General features: G+C 43.6%; 1 long non-coding RNA gene across 1 annotated transcript in view; it reads right to left on the bottom strand.

Annotated features, from left to right (window-relative positions):
• LOC138286394 (uncharacterized) overlaps window positions 1-18,843 on the bottom strand; it is a 37,047-nt gene extending 18,204 nt beyond the window's left edge. The window contains exons 1-2 of the long non-coding RNA XR_011201988.1: window positions 18,777-18,843; window positions 13,701-13,770 (exon numbers count right to left, since the gene is read on the bottom strand). This is a non-coding gene — a long non-coding RNA (uncharacterized lncRNA). The remainder of the gene's footprint in view (window positions 1-13,700; window positions 13,771-18,776) is intronic.
• Between the last annotated feature and the right edge of the window lie 946 nt (window positions 18,844-19,789).

The raw sequence follows: 19,789 nt of genomic DNA, 5'->3' as shown, positions 1-19,789 counted from the left end.
TTTTCTAATTCGCATTCTTCCCAAAATAAGTAAGTGAAACATATTGGTAGTTTATTAAAAATATTGCTCATTTCTAAATTTAGATCACCTTATGGTCCACTCCATGCTTGTTCACTAAAGAAGGTATCTTACTTTACTAGAGGTCTGACTGGGCTGGTGCTTCTCGAAGACCAAGGAAAACAACAGCTAGTTTTGCAAAATTGCTGAAAAAAGCAATAAAATGTCTATTTTCAACATGTTTGTGGAGCTGTATGAAGGAAAAGTGTAGTTTGCTTGAAGCGTGAGAAATATGTCCCTGAAGACAGAGGAACATAGAGTGGGGTGGGGTGGGAAAGAGAGAGAAACAAAGAGTGAGATAGCGAAACATAGAGGGGGAGCCAGAAAGAGTAGGAATGAGAAACAGAGTGAGCAGACATAAGGTGTATTTAGGGGCTGTGGCCTGACGCTGATGGAGTGAGAAGCATCTCTCGGAACTCTCAGTATCGCGCTGCGATCCAAAGCCACCCTGCAAGCTGTCCTGTCCCCTGTACCCCGAACACATACAGCGCACAAATATTTTACCACTGGCGGCCCAAACACCAATGATTAGGGTCGCTGAGTGCAAGCTGAACGGAAATTCTCTCCCTGACTGGCTGCGAGCAGCCAAACAGTATTGTGGCTGCAGGACAGTGAAAGTGGTTGACTGGAGCCTGGGCCACTCCGCTCATTACCAGAGATTCTGACGAACCCCGCAGAGCCCACATTAGGTCATGAGAGAGAAGTGGCAAACTGGACCTCTGCTGCAGCTGCCGGTGATAGTAGAGGGCAGCAGCCTAAGGTGTGGAGTAGCTGTGGGAGTCCTTGAAGAGACGTGGGGGGCAGAGTCACCCTGCTGGATGGCGCTGAGGAACAAGGTGACCCCTGTGGCACGGCGCTGGATCCTGGAGTCCTGTCTCAGTGAGTTGGGACAGCGCCACACAGAGAGCACCCAGAGAACAGTGCACAGTGAGTGGGGTGTGCAAGGACTGCAGCACAGTAATAAATCCCCTCCACCAGTGCATACATAAACAGAGTACTTCAATGAAGAGCACTTCAAGTGGGGTGCATGCTGATGTAACTGGCTTGGAAGGGTGAGAATCTTGCACATCGTCCCTGGAATATTATTGGAAGAACGCGGGGAACCACTAGCTACTGTCAACTGAGTGCAGGGGGGATACATCTCTGGGAGGGGGTACCTGCTTGATAGAGTCTGACCCTGCGATGCTTCTTAAGCAAGAATTATAACTCCAGGCAGAGACGACTTAACTACTACCAGTGGTATTATATTTTCTTTAGTAACAAAGTTGATGACCGAGGGTGCAATGGGGAGAACCTCTAAATGGAATGCACAAAATAATGATAAAGTAAAGGTGTCCCCTTTACTCTTGGAAGAAGGGGAAACCGCGCACCTGGTGATGTGCACCCCACATCACTAGAAGAGATCTTCATGGCCATCAAAGAAACTAGAAAGGCCTTAAAACACAAAAGGGACACATTGGTGGCTGATATTGGCCTCCTCTGTGAAGACAGCACAAATTGTTGGAGAGGGTCAAAAACAATGAGAGTACCCTGACTGAACTGAGACCCAAAACGTGCACTCTGAAACAAAACTTGAAAGGCCTAGAGGGGAGAGTCCGGAACTAGAACAATAAGCTGAAGATTCAGAGGGAAGAGCGCACAGAAAAAATAGCTGGATCATTGGGTTATCACAATATGTGTTGAGTACGAACACGGTTAGTAGTCTGGAAATAAGGATTAGAACATTGGTGGCTCCTAAGGGCGCCTCTCTCTTTTTTGCACTGGGTGGGCCTTTAGGGTCCTGGCAAAACTACACACAATGGGGGCTCCCCCCTCGCTGGTGGTGCAAAACTACTACAATATAGAGATAAAGATCATTTTCTACATTAGGTGTGGGAGAGGGGCAAATGTTTACTGGAAAATTGCAAGATACTGATTTTTTCAGACTTTACGATGCTAGTGCAAAAACAAAGAGCCTCCTTCGCTGAGGTTAAGAAATGCTTCAGACAGACAGACATTCAGTGTGTAATGCTCTTTCCAGCTAAACTCAGGATAATAACTACATCAGGTACCAGATTCTTCACGGACCTGTGAGAAGTATGTGAAAGAATAGACATCCCCTATTCTGGGTAAGCCATCACCACCTCACCAGAAGCCAAAGGAACTTCGACCAGGACTTCAACTTGGTTCTGCTGGGGGTGGGAGTGGTCTTTCCTACCAAGGAACAATCTCACAGAGACCAATTGAATGAAGTGGCAGCTGACGCAGAACTACACAATAAGGAACAGGTTCATGAGTCATAACACGAGGAGGTGCCATTACCAACCAAAGGCTCCCAACCGGATTCAGATTTGATATTGTATTCGACCTCAGGAACGGACATTCCCAAAGTGACCCCACGCTCGTTGGAAGAACTCATAGAAACCATGTCATTGAATCGAGCAACGTCGAGGGAATGTGTACTAAGGTGAAGTTATTGCCATGGCTGCCTGTTAATACAAGGAGGATGGGGAAGAGATGATATATCTTTACACTGTGGAGGGACGTAGCTTGGGTGGTGGGTAGTGGTGCCAGGATCCACTTCCAGGCATGCCCACAGCCTCACGACAAGTGATTGTATGATTTGCACATTTTCTTTTTGTTTTGTTATTACTAGTTTGGATGAGAAGGCATTGCCTTAATATCCTGGGGAGGGGAGTGGGATTATGTTATTGCAGTCCCTGGTGTTACCCATACAATGTAGTGTGTCTTTTTCTGATTAAGGCACCTGGAGCACCAGTCCTCAGTGCAGGGTATTGACACAACCTACACGATTGCAAGGAGCTTGGCTAAATACACAATAGTATTGTGGAATGTCTGAGGGTTAAATATTATGGCTAGTTGGTACAAGGTCCAGCTCTTCCTGAAAAGAAGGGGAGTACACATTCTATTGTTGCAGGAAACCCATTTAACAGTGAAGGAGACATTGAGGCTACAGGAATGCCGGATGGAACATACATATATATAACGTGGGAAGTCTTGATCTGTATGAGTTATGGGATCCCATTCCAGGTCCTGCATGAAAAGGTGAATAAAAATAGGCCATATGTACTTATTAGTTGGCGACTGGGGGAAAAGACATAACCATAGTTAATCTATGTGCCCCCACTGTGGATCAACCCAGATTTCTGGATGAAAGGTTAATAGTCGCATCAGCCTATTTGCTTCATGCTGTCCTCCTAGGAGGGTGCAAAAAAAGAGGGAAACCCAATAACCCTAACCTGACCTGGGTTAAGTAACAATACGAAAAACAGAGCGGTCAAGAGGTAGGGATAAATTCAATAAATACTTTCAAAGAACAGTGATAAATACTTTCTTTGTGGATTAATTATTTTCCAATATTTATTACAACTAGTTTTATGCAAGGCAGAAAGTGGCTCATCGGTGAATTATTACAAAATACAAGGTATCAACAAAACAGCCCAGAACACACATAAAATTGACATTTTCTCCTTGCTTCAACTGAGGCAAACATGTAACTTCTCGGAGCCTTGAAACTGACCATATCGTCAGTATAGGGTTGTACCCAACATCATTTCTTTGTTAGGAACTGGTGGTTACAATTAGAATTTGTGATTGTAATCCACTCGGTTGCGATGATTGGTGGTTCACATACAGGCAACTGTCAAAAACGTATATGTTTTTTTGAGGTATTTTGCAGTGCGTAGTAGGGAACATCAATTGTGTGGGGGACCCTGACATTTACCGGTCACTTCCCCCATTACAAGGCTCCCCTATTGGAGACTAGTGATTTAAAAATCTGATAGACCCAGTGGGCAGCAGTGGACATGTGATGTATGACACATCTAGATACCTGAGACTAAACCTTCTACTCCCCACTGCGTGATTTGCATGTCCACCTTGATACATTTTTGTGCATGCCGGATATAAGTGTAGCAATCATAGGCTCAGAATACTTTGCCAAAACTATCTCAGATCATAACCCCTTTCTCATTAAGATGGGTGACGATCCGCACTTCTTTGCCAAGCTGACACACTAAATGATCCACTTTTCCAGCATATAATAGGGGAGTGGATTAATTTTATTTTATGGGCCATGCCAGCATGGCCTCATCTCTCCTAGTTGAATGGGAGGCCTCAAACTGATTAGATGCCAATGCATTACAGAAATGGGAGAGTACACACAACGCTTTTAATGACAAGAAGTGACGTTTAGAAAAATATAGAAATAAATACTTACACATGCAGATCTTCAAAATACATTATTTAAAAAGAAAGGAAAATTAGTGGAATATGGTGAATGATTTCTCTGTTTCAACTATAGGAAGTGTATGGTAAAAATACATACTAAACGGAACAAATCAGGGGCCCTGCTTGCATGGCTAGTCAACCCAGATAAAAACGTGTCGCGCATTTTAGAAATCAAAAAGTCGTTAAAATCCATAAGCAAACAGAAATAAATAATCATTTAAGAACTATTAGACTGAGTTATATGTTGATTAACTGCAGCATAGTTAATAAACTCGGAGTGATGCCTTTGATCGCTTGCTGCTTAGGACGCTTTCACCAGCTGATAGGGAAACTCTGGGCACAGAAATAACCCCTAAGGAAATACAAAAATACGATAGTCGATTAAAAACATGGCCTGAAGAAAGATTCCAGGGTCAGATGGACTCCAAGTCGAGTTCTATGCAAAACATGCTGACCAGTTGGTTGCATGCTTGGTGCAAGTATATAACATTGCTAAGACAACAAGCAAATATATAAAAGTCACTAGGGAGGCGATGGTGATTCAGTTGCTCTAACCTGGGTAGCTCCCACAAGATATAATGGTTTACACGCCTTTATCAATGCTAAATATGGACTATAAAATACTTACCGAGCAGAGTATTGGCCTCACAACTCCTACTTACATGAAACATCTCATACTCCCTGACCTAACTGGTTTATATTATGTACTACAATACTGCAGTTAACATCAGATGGGTAGTAAGCATCATACATGTAGCACACTCAATAATGATGCAGTGGTGATGTCAATAAACATCAAAAAGCATTTGATAGCCTGCACTGGGAATACTTGAGGTAATGCTTAGGATAGTACTAGGAGAGGGGTTTATTGGGTAGAACTGCCTGCTGTACACAGCCCGAGCGCAAGTGTCTAGATGGGCAGGATTATATCTGATTCCTACAAAATGGAATGAGGCATGAGGAAGGGTTGCCCGCCGACTCCATTGTTATTCACCTTGGTGGCTGAACCACTGGCGTGTAGGGCGAGATCAGGACTATACTAGGCAGGCATACTACTGAGAGAGATAACACATGATATTGCTGTGAATGCACATGATATGGTACTTTTTCTGAGCGATGTAACATGAAACCACAGAAACCAACCAATTGCTAAACAGTTTTAGAGCCATTTTGGGAACAGACATGAACTGGCAAAAACCAACCTCTTCCCACTCGGGCTCTCTCAGTCCTTTGACCCCACCTGGATGGGAACAGAGCTATCACCACCTTCTGGGTGGGCATACCCTTCTGGAACACCCTCCTATTGTCAGTAGCAGGACGAGTCAAAAATGACAGTACGGCTACTCTACTTCTCCTCTGCTCTGCCGCTGATAGTGCTCAGGAGCCAATTTCGAGAGCTGGATAGCTAACTTCTTAATTTGATGTGGGGCAAAGGAAGGCATCGGGTGGCACTGACCAAATTAGAACATCGAGTAGCTGATGGAGGACTTACGGCTCCAGGTCTAGAAACATATTACCTGGCAGCACAAATGCAATGGGTTGCTAAATGGGTGCATGCCAGAAGTTAACAATGGCGTCCTCACAGAAAGGGACACACCAACCCTTGAGTGCTTAGCACAATTTTTTTTAACGCCTAAATGGATACACACAGGGCAGCATGGGTTACGGTCTGTCACAAAACACTGCTGGTTGGGATGCTTTCAGAGGAATAGATCAGACCATCCTTATTCCCTGGACCTTCCATTAGACTTTATGGCGGACTTCCTGGGGACCAAAGTACAGGGGGAGACTGACAGAATGGGCAAGGCTAGGAGTGAACAGACTAGAGAACCTTTTTGTGGATGAAAGCCGTGCTCCTTTGAGGGGCTTCAACTTGACTAAAACATGCCAGTAGGTCTCTTTTTCTTTTTTTGGATCGGTGGTAGGGTTTGATACAGTGACACTGGAGGGTGGGAGGGATGCAACCCGCACAAACCAGAGCTGTTATATACTATGCACAATGACAGGTAAACACAAGGCTATTGAACCATAGAGTCATACATAACCATACCATTGCACGCACTGAAAAACAAATGGGTAGAGGAAATTTGTATACTTATTAGTGAAGCATAGTGGAGGCAATATTAGAGAGAACTCCTTGAAATACTGGATTCAATGTAATTAATTTTTGTTATCTAAGGGAGCATATCTGACACCTGGTATATTTCAAAAATTATTCCTGCAGGCATGCACTGGCTGCCCTACATGCATGGCAGAGGGGACTGAAATGTTACACATGATTTGGAGTTGTACGCCTCTCCAAGCATACTTGGCGGGCAAAGTAGACATTATTAATGATGTCATAACAACACCAAAAACCTGCTTACTGGGCCAGTTCCCATGCTCAGCTAACTCTAAGGTTACCAACAAATTGATTGACCTGGAGGTGGTGTTGGCAAAGCACCACAATGCACTGAATTGGAAGGCAACGAACAGGACTACAGTGGTGGGCAGAATTAACCAAATGGGCTACATATAAAAGCATAAATCTTCTTAGGGACGCTAAGAGGGGCAGCAATAGATGGAGATGGCGGGTGACTGGGACATACTATTATAAGTGTTGAAGGTGGATGGGGTACTATCAATGCCTAATTCTACTCGCCAGTCACCAGTCAAGCCCAGAACCTCAGGAAGCCAGAACTGGTGAAACGTCTACCTGAGGGACTGCGCAAAGGACTACATAACACATTCCCAGTGGTTTGGGCTTTGGTATAGCAGATAGCATCATATTAACCTAATTGATGGGAGTTCCCAGTGTTTACAAATGATCAAGAGCAGATGTGCGCTCACACAACAGCACTGTTGTGTTGTGGGGCACCTGCAGGACCTTGGGAGGGAGGGGTAGTTTTTTTGTGGGGAGGTTGGTACAATAGACATTGCTTTCATGTAGTATATTCTGCTGTATGCTATGGCCAGAAAATGCAATAAAATGTGTTTAAAAAAAGGAGAGCTGCTGCAATAGATGATGAGTGAGGAGAAAGATAAACAGAGAGAGTGAGACAGACAGAGCAAATGGCAGTGAGAGAGAGAAGAAAGGATTAACATGAGAAATGGAAGCTTGTGAAAATGTCACAGCAGACAGGCTGTTTTAAGAGAAGTCTAAGAGAGTTCTCAGCTGATGGCAACTAGGAAGTAAGCTAAAGAAGAGTGACAGTGAAATACTGGAAGGCATTGGCTGATAGATATTGTAAGGAAATGCCTCCTTGGCATGGTTACCCCCTGACTTTTTGCCTTTGCTGATGCTATGTTTTGAATTGAAAGTGTGCTGAGGCCTGCTAACCAGGCCCCAGCACCAGTGTTCTTTCCCTAACCTGTACTTTTGATTCCACAATTGGCACACCCTGGCATCCAGATAAGTCCCTTGTAACTGGTACCTCTGGTACCAAGGGCCCTGATGCCAGGGAAGGTCTCTAAGGGCTGCAGCATGTATTGTGCCACCCTAGAGACCCCTCACTCAGCGCAGACACATTGCTTACAAGCCTGTGTGTGCTAGTGAGAACAAAATGAGTAAGTCGACATGGCACTCCCCTCAGGGTGCCATGCCAGCCTCTCACTGCCTATGCAGTATAGGTAAGACACCCCTCTAGCAGGCCTTAAAGCCCTAAGGCAGGGTGCACTATACCATAGGTGAGGGTACCAGTGCATGAGCACTGTACCCCTACAGTGTCTAAGCAAAACCTTAGACATTGTAAGTGCAGGGTAGCCATAAGAGTATATGGTCTGGGAGTCTGTTTTACACGAACTCCACAGCACCATAATGGCTACACTGAAAACTGGGAAGTTTGGTATCAAACTTCTCAGCACAATAAATGCACACTGATGCCAGTGTACATTTTATTGTAAAATACACCACAGAGGGCACCTTAGAAGTGCCCCCTGAAACTTAACCGACTATCTGTGTAGGCTGACTGGTTCCAGCAGCCTGCCACACTAGAGACATGTTGCTGGCCCCATGGGGAGAGTGCCTTTGTCACTCTGAGGCCAGTAACAAAGCCTGCACTGAGTGGAGATGCTAACACCTGCCCCAGGCAGGAGCTGTAACACCTGGCGGTGAGCCTCAAAGGCTCACCCCTTTGTCACAGCACCGCAGGACACTCCAGCTAGTGGAGTTGCCCGCCCCCTCCGGCCCCGGCCCCCACTTTTGGCGGCAAGGCCGGAGAAAATAATGAGAATAACAAGGAGGAGTCACTGGCCAGTCAGGACAGCCCCTAAGGTGTCCTGAGCTGAGGTGACTCTAACTTTTAGAAATCCTCCATCTTGCAGATGGAGGATTCCCCCAATAGGATTAGGGATGTGACCCCCTCCCCTTGGGAGGAGGCACAAAGAGGGTGTACTCACCCTCAGGGCTAGTAGCCATTGGCTACTAACCCCCCAGACCTAAACACGCCCTTAAATTTAGTATTTAAGGGCTACCCTGAACCCTAGAAAATTAGATTCCTGCAACAACAAGAAGAAGGACTGCCTAGCTGAAAACCCCTGCAGAGGAAGACCAGAAGACAACAACTGCCTTGGCTCCAGAAACTCACCGGCCTGTCTCCTGCCTTCCAAAGAACTCTGCTCCAGCGACGCCTTCCAAAGGGACCAGCGACCTCTGAATCCTCTGAGGACTGCCCTGCTTCGACGACGACAAGAAACTCCCGAGGACAGCGGACCTGCTCCAAAAAGACTGCAACTTTATCCAAAGGAGCAGCTTTAAAGACCCCTGCAATCTCCCCGCAAGAAGCTGAGACTTGCAACACTGCACCCGGCGACCCCGACTCGGCTGGTGGAGAACCAACACCTCAGGGAGGACCCCCGGACTACTCTACGACTGTGAGTACCAAAACCTGTCCCCCCTGAGCCCCCACAGCGCCGCCTGCAGAGGGAATCCCGAGGCTTCCCCTGACCGCGACTCTCTGAAACCTAAGTCCCGACGCCTGGAAAAGACCCTGCACCCGCAGCCCCCAGGACCTGAAGGAACGGACTTTCACTGCAGAAGTGACCCCCAGGAATCCCTCTCCCCTTGCCCAAGTGGAGGTTTCCCCGAGGAAGCCCCCCCTTGCCTGCCTGCAGCGCTGAAGAGATCCCTTGATCTCTCATTGACTTCCATTGCGAACCCGACGCTTGTTCTAACACTGCACCCGGCCGCCCCCGCGCCGCTGAGGGTGAAATTTCTGTGTGGGCTTGTGTCCCCCCCGGTGCCCTACAAAACCCCCCTGGTCTGCCCTCCGAAGACGCGGGTACTTACCTGCTGGCAGACTGGAACCGGGGCACCCCCTTCTCTCCATTGAAGCCTATGCGTTTTGGGCACCACTTTGAACTCTGCACCTGACCGGCCCTGAGCTGCTGGTGTGGTAACTTTGGGGTTGCTCTGAACCCCCAACGGTGGGCTACCTTGGACCAAGAACTGAACCCTGTAAGTGTCGTACTTACCTGGTAAAACTAACAAAAACTTACCTCCCCCAGGAACTGTGAAAATTGCACTGTGTCCACTTTTAAAATAGCTATTTGTGAATAACTTGAAAAGTATACATGCAATTGAAATGATTCAAAGTTCCTAATGTACTTACCTGCAATACCTTTCAAACAAGATATTACATGTTAAATTTGAACCTGTGGTTCTTAAAATAAACTAAGAAAAGATATTTTTCTATAACAAAACCTATTGACTGGATTTGTCTCTGAGTGTGTGTACCTCATTTATTGTCTATGTGTATGTACAACAAATGCTTAACACTACTCCTTGGATAAGCCTACTGCTCGACCACACTACCACAAAATAGAGCATTAGTATTATCTCTTTTTACCACTATTTTACCTCTAAGGGGAACCCTTGGACTCTGTGCATGCTATTCCTTACTTTGAAATAGCACATACAGAGCCAACTTCCTACAGATATGAACTACTGGCAATTGCCAGTAAGTAGTTATAGTTGAGACCTAGTTTCTGTAGAATAGTTCTTTTTGACTTGCCTATATCTTTGGCGCCATTTGATGGTTTTTCACAAAAATTTCCAAAAAAGTGTCCTCTGGGGTCATGTTGTGCATAGAAAGTTTTGAGATCATCCATGAAGCGGAGGCAAGTAAAAGGGGAGGGGGCAAAAAAGTGTGTTTCCCATGTTAATTCCTATAGACTCTTTAGGCACTCCTGCAGCCCGAGCCCCTGGATGGAATCACCAAATTTGGCAGAAAGGTAGCTTTTGGTCTGCAGATGCGCAGTTATTTTGTTTGGTGGAAATCTCATCGGTAGTTTAGGAGAAATTAAAGGGAGTCCTAACTTGTGTATCTAGGGGAGCAACAAATTTGTGAATACTGCCAACCTCGTGCAGAGATCTGATTGGTTGTCAAAGCTTCAAACAGGAAGAGTTGGCAGCCATTTCGAGATTCGGCTTCAGGCGAGTCTTAAAAAAAAAGAAAAAAAAAGAAAGGGGGCAGGGCATCGTTATCCTAACACCCTAGCCTTGGTCCAGGGATTCGCCAGGGACCAACCCCAGGGCTAAAAAGTGTTCTTTTTAAAAAATTCATGGCAAAAATTGTAAATATTTGTAATTTTTGCCATGATCTTTAAAAAAAAGCAAGTGTGGTCTCCGCACTCACTTTTATTTTTGCCCCTGGCTGGGCCAGGTCCTGGGCGCATATAATTTTAAGGATGGGGTGCACAGGCTCCCCTCCTGGGGCTTACTAATGGCCCGGGACAGCCACCTCCCTGGGGCTAAGTAGATAAAGTATGTGGGTTGGCCATGCTGCCCCCGTGCCATGGGGACCACCACCACTACCTCCCTATGGCAAATTTAATAAATACATATAAGCGGCGCCATGCTGACCTTCTCCCAGGCCCTGGGGACAGCCACCTTCCCGGGGCAATGAATATAAAGTCTGTGGGGTCTGCGCAGCCCCCCATACCCTGGGACCACTACCTTGCTGGAGCAAACTAATAAATACATTTAAGGGGGGTGCTGTGAAGTCCCCCATTCCCCAGGGACCACCACCTCCCTGGGGCAAGATCGTAAAGAGGTATATAGGGGAGGTCCACCACAGCCATAGGGCTATAGAAAGATTTTGACAGGGGGTCCTTCATGGACCATGGCACCAGGGACCACCACCTGTCTGGGAACATCCATGGCCCTGGGGACTGCTACTGCCCCAGGGCCGGTTCCTCCTGCCTCCTGAGATGCCCACCCTCAGGAGGTAGCTGTTTGTTTTTCCTTGACGGGAGATGACATCCCCCACCAAATGAAAACAAACATAACTCAGGGGAGTTTTCATTTCTTTCCCTGCAGGCTAACATACATGTAGGGATAAGAGATAAAAACATTGCTCCTGCAAGCAGGGAGCTGTTATTTAAAGCACCTTCCTGCTTGTGGGAACACTGTGGCTTCCACAGGAGATGGGAGCCAGCTGAGGCCGCGTGGGCCTTCAGGCTCCCCTCATGGCCCACATATGATGAAGACACTTGAGGAACAGTCACATCGGCAAAGTTAAAGACACACAAGGTCACATTAGAGATTACCTCGGGCGTCCTTTACGCAGCTGTAGTGTAGGAGATGCACTATACATTTACCCAACAAGGTAGAGGTTACTAATTTGCCAGTAGAAAGCATTCCAGTTGGTTTGACATTGAGCACACAACAGGTGGCCTCTTCTTTGGATAATTATGAGTGGCAGGATTCATTCTGGCACTATGCTCATTTTACTGTAAATAAACCTCAATGAGAGCACTTACAGATATAAACAAAGCGGATCCTTAAGTTGAAGCTGCACTTGTTTAAACTACTATTCATCCAACTTTCTAACACATGGTCAAGGCATGCAAGTGCTTTTTCTCTGCATACACACCTTGAAAAGTTATCTGTAAAGATGATAGAGGTGTTGAAATCTTTGCTTTCTTTGAGCGCAATATCTCATGTAGTGACCGGGAGGAGTAAGTTATTGTGAACTGCTGCTGAGAGCCAACTCCTACCATGCGCTGCCAAAGGCCATGGATGGAGTGACGCTGAGTGGTTATAGGGGGTTGCCCACAGACCAGGACCTGCAGCCAATCCCTGCCACGTATGGCCAAAGCCCATGCATGACGCGGGGTTGTGTGGTTATAGGGTGTTGGTTGCAGGGTCTGCCTGCAGGCTTAAGGCCGTGAGCATCAGTGGTTGAATTAAGGTAAAGTAATTAAAATTACTTTATGTTGAAAAAACTGAATTTCCCTGAAAAAAAATAAAGGTTATAGGGACATTATAGCTAGGAAATAGAATTTAAAAAAACATAGAAATTCACTTAAAAAAAACAAAGGTTAAAGGGACGTTATAGTTAGCCTCGCATTTTAAATGTTATTTAAAGCACCTTCCTGCTTGTGGGAACACTGTGGCTTCCACAGGAGATGGGAGCCAGCTGAGGCCGCTTGGGCCTTCAGGCTCCCCTCATGGCCCACATATGATGAAGACACTCGAGGAACAGTCACATAGAACCATAGAAATTTATCAGTTATAGTTAGAAGTATTTTAAGTAACTATAACTCATGCTCTAAGGTAACTATAACTCGCGCCCCCTCCTTGCACTGCTACTTACTCCAGTTATTACAGCACTCATGACATCTTTTATAACATCATTGATAATATCACTGTAAAAAAAATTCTTAAATTATTCATTAAAAAAACTGTGGATGGGGGACAAGTTATAGTTTCCATAGAGCACGAGTTATAGTTACTTGAAATAACTCTAGCTATATCTGTCGAAATTATATATATATACAACAAACATAACATAACAATCATAACATAAATAAGAGAAGACTGAAGAATATTGTTTAGTAGTGTGTTGCGACTGCAAAGACGTTTAGAGGTAAGAACAAATACTCTAATCAATCAATCATAGTATTTATAGAGCGCGCTATGTACCCGTCAGGGTTTCGAGGCGCTGAGGGCGGGGGCGGGGGGGGGGGGCTGCTGATTTAGCGGTCGAAGAGCCGAGGACAAGGTGAGAGCGGTGTAGTGTGCCACAAGGCAATGCAGGAAGGAGGAGAGAGAAAAGGGCAGTTCTGCAAGTTTTTATACAAATCACACCACACGGGAGCAGATTTTAAATACACCCTTTGTTTTACGACTCTTTTATGCTGGAAACCTTGTTCTGAACGTGGTTTCAGATGGATTTGAAGAGGATTAGCATTCAGCTCTTCTGTGAAGCTCGGATAAACGCTAAAACAGAAGCAAACTTTACCCAGGTCTGAGAAAACTTAATCCGATAAAAGCAGATCTGAGCATGAAATATTGTCTGATTTAAATCAGCTTTTAATCCTCCATAATTTTTTCAGGGATTTATGAATGAGATGAGGATTACGGTATGATGGCGTAAACAATTGATTCACCCATGACATTCTGCCATAGCATCTTTTAATGTGCCACTTACCATCACTCCAATTGTTAGGGCCAGAAGACAAGCAACCACAAGTAGAGTCCTCATTGCTTATGAATTGTTTCTGAAAATAAAAAGAGTTGTATGGCCATTTTTGAATATTGTATACAGTTTCTGATTAAAAAAACAACATACACAATTACTTTGGTTTCATTAGAAAATTACATTATTTGCAAAATATTTAAATGATATAATTATGGAAAAAGACTGGAACCGGATAGCCCCACCGGAAATGACACAGCTTAGTGGCACAGGTCCTGGCAGCCATATGGGCTAGATGCTATTTTACCCTCCCCTGAGCCGGATATCTTCTAGCTATCAAGATAGTAAAGTATCTGCTGATCCAAAGCGAGGCCTTTCCTCCCTGGGTGCTATGTGCATTAACCTTCTCCGGACCAGCATCAGAAGCTACCTACTTGCAAGTTCCTTACTCTTATCATTGCTGCAGTGTTTTTTCAACCCTATGATTTGCCACAAAGTTGCAAAGCATATTAACTATTGCTTGAGTAAATCACCCAGTAATAAATCTTCTAAAAGCAAAAAAAATAAAAAAATACTTATATTTTATTATTTGATGAACGATATTAAAAAATAAATTACATCTACAGCATAACGTGGAATAACTACATTAGTAAATGTATTGAGACAGTCGCTTGAAGCGATGGTGAAGCGGGTGCAATAGCACTGGGGCCCTCAGGTCTGAGTGACCCACTGAATCCTGATTGTTTCTGTGTTTTACTACGCAGACAGCAGGTATTGTAGCCTTTATTCTGCGCGCACTGGCTCCAAATTTTCATTCAGCTCTTATTTTTCTGTGATGCGTTGCGGACAGAATTACAAAAATCAATAGAGAGAACTGCTGTCTTTTCTTGTAATTTATTAGGTGGGTCCACAAAATATTTTGTCCTTGGCCACAGAAATCATTGACTTCAGTAAGTTCTCAGACAAATTTCACAGTATCCGTCAACAAAAAACAAAACACTGAGATTATGGGGCCATAGGTACGAAGGCATTTTGCATTTTCTAATGGTTCAAATCACTATTTAGGACGTTAGGAAATGTACAATGGCATTTTTGGTATTTATGAAAGGCATTTGCGGTGGTGCAAAATGCAATTTCTATCACATAGAAATTCCATTTTGAAAATCGCTAAATAGGAAATTCTAAGTAGGGATTTCCAAATAGCGAATCGCTAACAGTACATACATAGGATTTCTTAGTGTGAATATTTGCTAAATAGACATTTAGGAAATGCATTTACCATCAATGATGCTGATTCAGAATGGCGGCTCTATATATCTTGGGGAGGAGAATGACGATTTTGGCTGGTAGACAGAGAAGGAGGCGGAGGCAGGAGAGGAAATATAGGGTCAGGGTCACCCTTTTTTAACAGACTGAGGAGGAGATATGTGAGAAGTACTGACTCAGTGATGAGGTAATTTGGGAATTAATTGCTGAGTCACAACCTCAGCTACTGATCCTATCAGTCAGAAGCAATGCAGTCCCACCTCATGTCCAGGTATAGTGTTGTCTACACCTTTTGGCTTCAGGCAGTCACCAGGGAGTCATAGCAGTGGCAGGATGAGTATCTCAAAGAGCATTTTCTAGGTTTTGTCACATGTATCTGGACATCATGGTAAGTAAAATAAACAAATACATATGCTTACCAAATATGCCCCAATATTTGCTTCCAACGCAATGTTTTACTTTTCCAATGTAATTGGCTGTGTTGATTTCACACATATTGCCATATGTGAAATATGCAAAGCATCCATTTGCACAATGTACAGATAGTATGTGATGTCTCATGCATCATAACTGACCTTATATGCAGATTCCCACGTAGCACCCATGGCTCCTTCATGTTCTGCCACAGTGGAATACATAACCAACTGTTGCAAGGTGAATTAGGCAATGGCTTATAACTTTGTAAAAGAATTGCTGACTCAATGCATAAATTTGTCCAGAACTGTTCGCGTAATGTGACCTAATGGTTTATCCTTCTCATGCTCTTTAAGTAGAGAATGCATATGTCTTGTGTCCTTGGATACTGACACCATACTTGACTCCAAGAATTAGAAGTGAAAGGCAGTACAATTGGGCACATAGGACAACACGGCCATCTTCAAACAGACCTTTGGCTAATGAATTACATGTCCCGCTGCCTCCAAAAACCTTCTGGAGCACTACTTTACAGATCTGAGACCACCTAATTTGGATGGTTGGAGGTCTGTTTTCACTGCCCCTCTCCACCAGCAAAACCCTGGCTGTACGGGGCAGTATAAACTGCTCAGTTCTCCCCTCGCAATGTAAGAGGACTCACATGGTGAGATTTTTTTATTTTTAAACAGAAAATCCAGATTCTGGATTTTCTGTTTGAAGATAATAATGACAACATTTTAGTGTAGGGCTCCATCATGTTGATGGAGCCATGCACCAAACTGTAAATGACATTGTCATGAGCCACTGCAACAGTGGTTCCTAACAATGTTTTAGAAATGACTGCTGGCTTGGTGGTCATTTTCAAATTTGGTGGGTGGAATAGCCTCGATCTCGTGGCTGTTATATCCTCCTCCAGGCCAACAGAGATTACTCCAGCCACCACAATTAAATCAGGCCATTAGACTAGTCATAGATTGTGGCTTGGTCATGCGCAAGCTATTCATCAACAAGCTATTGTATGCATGCTCAGAACGGATAGCAAATACTAATGGGGATTAACCATGGAGAGGAAGTGGAGTAGGTGGTGCCACAGTAGGTGACTCCCAGAAACTACAAATTGGAATTGGGGCGACTGGCAAAGGCTCCAATGTGAATCCAACCATAATCCTTGGTAAGACAATGATTTCCCCATGCTTTGCCCACATTCTCCAAAATATAGTGACACAGTTTGTCAGTCACTGCATATCTGTCAAGAACTTGCAGGGTCCCGGAAACGCTGTACCCATATTATAGGGGCACTATGACTTAACACATTAAAAAACTGTCAAATACGATCACCTATTTTCAACATTACACATGCTTAGCCACCTGTATCCATAATGCTCTCACTATAACAGTAGCCAAACCTGGGCTATGGAGAAGATCTTCATCACGCTACCTAATGTAAGCTGATGAGCAATACATACAGTGCTCTTTCCAAATTAGTAGAAATAGGGCTGTGTTAGACAAAGTGCTATGCCACTTAGGAGCCAGGTATGAAGTGGATGGATATATGTGCAGGGATATCGTGCCACTGGCAATAACATTTCCTGGCCAGTATTCCTGCACATAAATTTGTCTATTATGAATATTTTCTCCTAGAATGGGGTACAACATGTGGACTCAGCATTTCCAGGTCCAAATCCAGATGCGGTGTCCCTATTTTGAGGACAATTTCACTGTGATTTATCACATGCTGTAAATTGGATGGGGATAAGGCAGTGACTGTTGAAAGAAAAGCAGATGAGATGTGCTGGCAGAAGGGAATATTCCGTGCTCCTGTGTACCATGGGGTGTCAGGTGGGTGACAGGGGTGAAGGTATGGCTGCATTTGCAACCCAAACCCAAAGTATAATGACTTTTCCTAATCTGTGATTTCCTATTAGGAAATCGCAATTTGGTGATTTCCTAAATTGTGATTTCCTAATTGCGATTGCAGATCTGTAGAAATCACTATTAGAGGAATACACTCCTATGTTGATTTCATTTTGTGATTCCCCAATAGCAATGTCTACAAATTTGCTATTTGAAAATCGCTAAACCAAACTTTTGTACATGGCCCATAGACCAGTCTGAACCCATATGACAATTTCAAAGAAGCACAACCCCTTTCTCTGGCCAAAGCCTCTACTTTATACTTAAAGTGCACTAATACCATCCAAAAATAAATGTAAAGTTTCTTTATACATTGTGGGCTAATTGCCAGTTCTAATTATGCCCTTCGATAGCATTCAGTGGGACCCAAACCTGTTGATCCAAAGGGTACATCAAGGTAATACAGAAAATAATATGAGTGGATACCTCTGTCATTCAGAAAAAAAGATTACAGCTGCGACTGTTAAGTAAATATCTATGTTAAAAAAATACTTATACACATTTTATTTTTGTGAAAAATATAGATAGTAGAAGTAAAATTAAAAAATCACTGAACTGAAGTGTAACTGAGATGATCAGTCATAACTTCACAAGTAGTTAATTCAAATCAAATCAAAGGTTCTTCATTCGGTCACAAGAGACCATAAAATCACGACACGTAAAATAACACATTTCATAGTAAATTCCTGGTTTCAAAAACCTTCTAATTCTCGTTAAAATATGAGTAGCGACAATTAACATTTTTGAGCGAGTGGTCCTTTCATAGTACAATTCAGTAAAAATTCAATCTGGTATTATTTGTTTTTTTTAATAAAAGATAACATTTAATCCTGCCAAAAAAAGTGACTAACAAGTAATATTCTGTTAAAACAAATTCACCACTACAATATAAAAAAATTCCAACCTAGCTAAAAGGTATGTAAAGACTCTTTCAGGTAAAATAATTTTCATGTATGATGATAAATAAAGCCTATAATATAAAATAATATCCTCAAAGTCCTTTTCTAACCCAGAGTCTCCTTTCTACATATAAGTCCCATCCTCGTCATGCATCCTAAAAAAAACTTGTTAAGGATCGGACAAAACCCAATCATATAGCATTGAACAAGGATTATCTAATCAAATCAGCTCAGTGATTAATTTCTATAAATACATTAATCATAGTAGATCAGAGTAGAAGAGCATTTAGCAAATTCAAATTACAATTTTATTTAAGTTCTTTCTAACAGTGATTACAGAAATTAAAAAGTTTGCTAAAGCGCAACATATTTCAATGCTCGTCTGACATTGCAGCATTAGTCTGATGAGGAGCAGACCCGATGATGAAGCATGACATCCAGTGGGTGTGTGAGGGTTCTAGCTTCTAAATATAGAAGTGCCTCTGTGACCTCTGTCTATCTATGAGGAACGTGTACTTTTTGATTTGCACCATAAATTGCAATCCATGCCCACTGTACAAACCAAAGGTTCCAGTCATAGCGTGCAGCCACTTACCGAGCTTGAAGGGTCAACTGAGTGAGCTTGCTTCAGTGTGTGCAGTGTTTATTTGCAAGCAAACAAGCCTTTACATTTATAGCTTGCTCTGCAAGGCTGGGATTAATAAAGTTACTGCACAAATGAACTAGAAGGTGTGCGAAATAACCCTCATCTCAACTCCAGGAGGTGTCTCCTTGCCAACAGCTTTGTTTCAAAAACCTTCCAGTCCTGTGGCTTTGTCTTTTGAAATAGGTGGTCAGGTGGGAGATTTCGGTTGAGAGGTTTACTTGCCACTTAGCAATACCTCTAATTATTTGCATAATTGGATAATTCATCTGGAGGTGGATAATGTAGCTGTTCAGTTTCTGTGAGACAGACTTCCTTTGTTTTACTGAATTTGTCCACACCAGCTTTTCTCATCCATTCTGAATCTCAGTCATGGTCTGCATTTAACAGTAGGGTAGTTTAGAGAAAATTAGGAAAACATGCTATACATGTAGCAAGTTCGATTTGCTGTTCCCTTTCATGTAATAATGCACTCCTGTATTTCATCCAGCACCGTGCTTGGGAAACTTCTAACACTTTTTTTCCAAAAGGGCATTGAAGAGTGGGCTGTTTCTGTCTCAACTTCCACCAATAAGGATCTAGGGCTAGATGTATGAAGTTCTTTTATCTGCAACAGGTAAAAGGCTTTTGCCATGTACCATTCCATATATTGCAAGTTGGTATCATGTTACCGACTTGCAAAATAGGGATCGTGACTCCCTACTAGGAAGGGGCTTGCCAAGGGCGTCCCTTCCTAATAGCAACTCGCAGGGCCATGTATGATTGTTTTGCAACTGGGAAATGCGGTTGCAAAACAATTGCAGTTACCACCAACTTACGGCAAAATGGAAGGTGTACAAAGGGACACCTTCCCCTTTGCGGATGAGTGCGCAAACATTTTTTAAGAGCTGGCCGGGCATCCCACTGACCTCTGCCCACTCTTAAACAATGAAAATAAATCTTTCCAGTTTTCTTTTTGTAATGCA

Source organism: Pleurodeles waltl, chromosome 1_1 (genome assembly GCF_031143425.1).
Source record: "Pleurodeles waltl isolate 20211129_DDA chromosome 1_1, aPleWal1.hap1.20221129, whole genome shotgun sequence".
Classification (NCBI taxonomy): Eukaryota; Metazoa; Chordata; class Amphibia; order Caudata; family Salamandridae; genus Pleurodeles; species Pleurodeles waltl.
Note: the sequence above shows the minus strand (reverse complement) of the source record. Positions and strands in the feature narration are given on the sequence as shown.